The following is a 2,796-nucleotide window of genomic DNA, read 5'->3' as shown; positions in this document are numbered from 1 at the left end:
AGAGTTAAAATACTGGATTAAAGGTGTGCACTGTCACCCACATGAAACAATGGTCTTTTTAGCATGAGGTATGGAGCTCTGTCAAAATCTAATTCAATTTCTTATTATCTTCTGTGCATGGATGTTCTGCCTGCATGTATGGATGTGTACCACGTGGGTGCCTGGTGCTCCTACAGAGGCCAGAAGAGGGTGCTGTCAGATCCCCTGGAAAGGAAGCTGCATACACTTGTGACTTACCATGTGGATGTTGGGAACAAACCTGGGTCTTTCCCATGCAATAACAAGTGCCCTTACACAATAAGCTTTTTAAATGTAGAGTTATTAATATCAACTATAAACCTTTAAAAAATCCCCAAAGCCACTGCCAACCATTTCCAAGTAATTAAAAAAAACACTTTAAATAAAGCCAAAAATATATAAGAAAAGAAATACTTCAAAAATCGTTTTCATTTATTGCCTTTGCCCCAAAGGTAAATTTCTCCTAAAGCCCAAACCAGTAAGATTAGCAATCATTTAGGTCCTGAGTTCTTTAACCAACAAGCCAGCTTATTTGGCAGATGCTCAAGTTACTCCCTTAGGCAGCTTGAACCAGTTAAAACTACATCCTTTCAAGCTCTCAGGCACTGATTGACAACCAGGCCCCTAGTTTCCTAGGAAACACAATGTTAGCTAGAAATAGTGAATCATTTCCAGGTCACTTTCAACATGGGGTGTGGAGTTGGAAAGTACTGGACTGAGGAGGAGATTAAAGCTTTCCTAAGTGTCTGGGCAGAAAGAAATATACAAAAGCAACTTTATGGATCACTGAGAAATAAAGGAGCATTTGTTTACATTGCCGAAGGCTGCAATCACTACGAGTAGACAGACTGGCAACAGTGTCGAGCAAAGTATAAAAAGCTCACGTATGAACACAGGATAATTAAGGATGCCCACAGTTCAGGAGACAGCGCTAGAATTATGAAGTTCTTCCATGATTTAGATGCGGTATGAACCTGCCACACAATGACAAAGGGAAGGATGGTAAAAGCAGGTTCCTGGCAACCCTGAGCTCAAGCAACACCCCAGAGATCACTGCAGATAAAAAGACAACTGTCAATCTTTTGTTTTTCTTCCACTTCGTTTATAATTTCTGAGTACATGTGATAAATATTGTCTGAAATATCAAGATTACAACAATCTAACATACTATTTTGTGCAAGGTTTGAAGCTCCAAAGGAGGTTCAATACCATCACTTCTTAGATTCCAAGTAAAGCAAAAGCACATCAGAATGGCACTAATTCTGTACAAACCATGGTTGCTGTGGCTCTGATGTACGAATAGGTATGAAGATAGGTTTGGACTTCATTTTATACCCTTAGCAAATGGGTCTATCAAAAATGCTGTCCAGCTGATGATTTTCACATAGCTCCAAACAAGACAGAAAATTCTCCTCTAGTATTTCCACCTTCCTAAAATATATATAAAAACACTGAAATTCTGTAATGGAGTCCCCAGGAATTAGGGTTCCTTCAGGAAATGGAACACTAGGAACGAAAACAGGCTGTCTGCAGGAGCCTTGGACTCCAGAATACACCCATCCACCTTCTGGGACCAAAATCTACATGTGCTTATTTCATCTTCTGATCAATTGTGTCATCAGCTAGCAGGGCCAGGCTCTCCGGCTAGAGATCCAGTAGAAGAAACTGCTGAACCATGAAGGAGGGTATCTGGTGCCACCTCTTAGATATGATGAGTCTGGAGAGCTGATATGACATCTCGTACCTTCCCTATCAGTCAGCGTCTGCAACCCTTTGCCACCTGTTTGCCTTAAGGAAAAACTAACTTCTAAAACCTACCAACTCCATTTTATCTCTGTCTCTCCCCTCCCTACCTACTAGGCAGTTCTGAGGAATGAGTGGCATTGGCCTTGCTGGGACCACTGACCTGCAGCCTTCCTCACACCTCCAGTCCCTTCTCAGTTAAACTCCTGCAGGTCAGACACACTTGTTTATGGTGTCTACGAAAAATTCCTTCCTTTTCTCTCTCCCCCCCTAAAACTCCTCAGCTGATATTTTAACACGTAATCACTAGCAGTGTGCGACATCTCTAGATTTACTCAATTCTTTAACTGACTACTCATGCCAAGAGCATCTCACATAAGCCCTGAGGTCTCATAACTGAAATCAGTCTGGGCCATATTCTAACAATGGTGAAGAGTCCACTTCTTTCTGTCTCCTTGCTTTATACAAATACACCGTGAACAGTGAGGGTTCTAGCTTCAAATCTCTACGACAGTGGCCTTTGTACAATTTAATGACTCACACCACAAATGGCCACATGAGCTTTCCCCTGTTCCACTGACAGTTTGCACCAGGCCAACTCATTTAACATAAAACCAGATAATATAATATATAAAAATTCTATCCGCCTCTAAGCTCTAGTCAAGCTAGGGAGGTAAGAGATATGTGGGCATCAACATCTTCCCCTCGATTCTCCTCTCTCTCTTTCTGATTTTTTGAGACATGGTTTCCCTGAAAGCTCTGGAACGTGCATCAAACACAGAGATCCACAGTGCACCCGCCGCCACCACCTGGTCTTCTCGCTTCCCTAAAGCAGAATTTTCAATCTAAATTTAGAGTTTAGAATTTTAAATTAAATCTGGAATATTCATTATCTGCAACATAGCCTCAATTAATCGTGAAACCTGATTCTGAACAGTTTCAATGTTGAGAGTTTAAATGTGAAGACACTGGCTCTCTCCTTCTACATCATAGTCTGGGGGCCATAGCTCTTAACTGCTGAGCCATCTCTCCAGC

This window comes from Microtus ochrogaster, unplaced genomic scaffold, assembly GCF_000317375.1.
Source record: "Microtus ochrogaster isolate Prairie Vole_2 unplaced genomic scaffold, MicOch1.0 UNK719, whole genome shotgun sequence".
NCBI lineage: Eukaryota > Metazoa > Chordata > Mammalia > Rodentia > Cricetidae > Microtus > Microtus ochrogaster.
Note: the sequence above shows the minus strand (reverse complement) of the source record.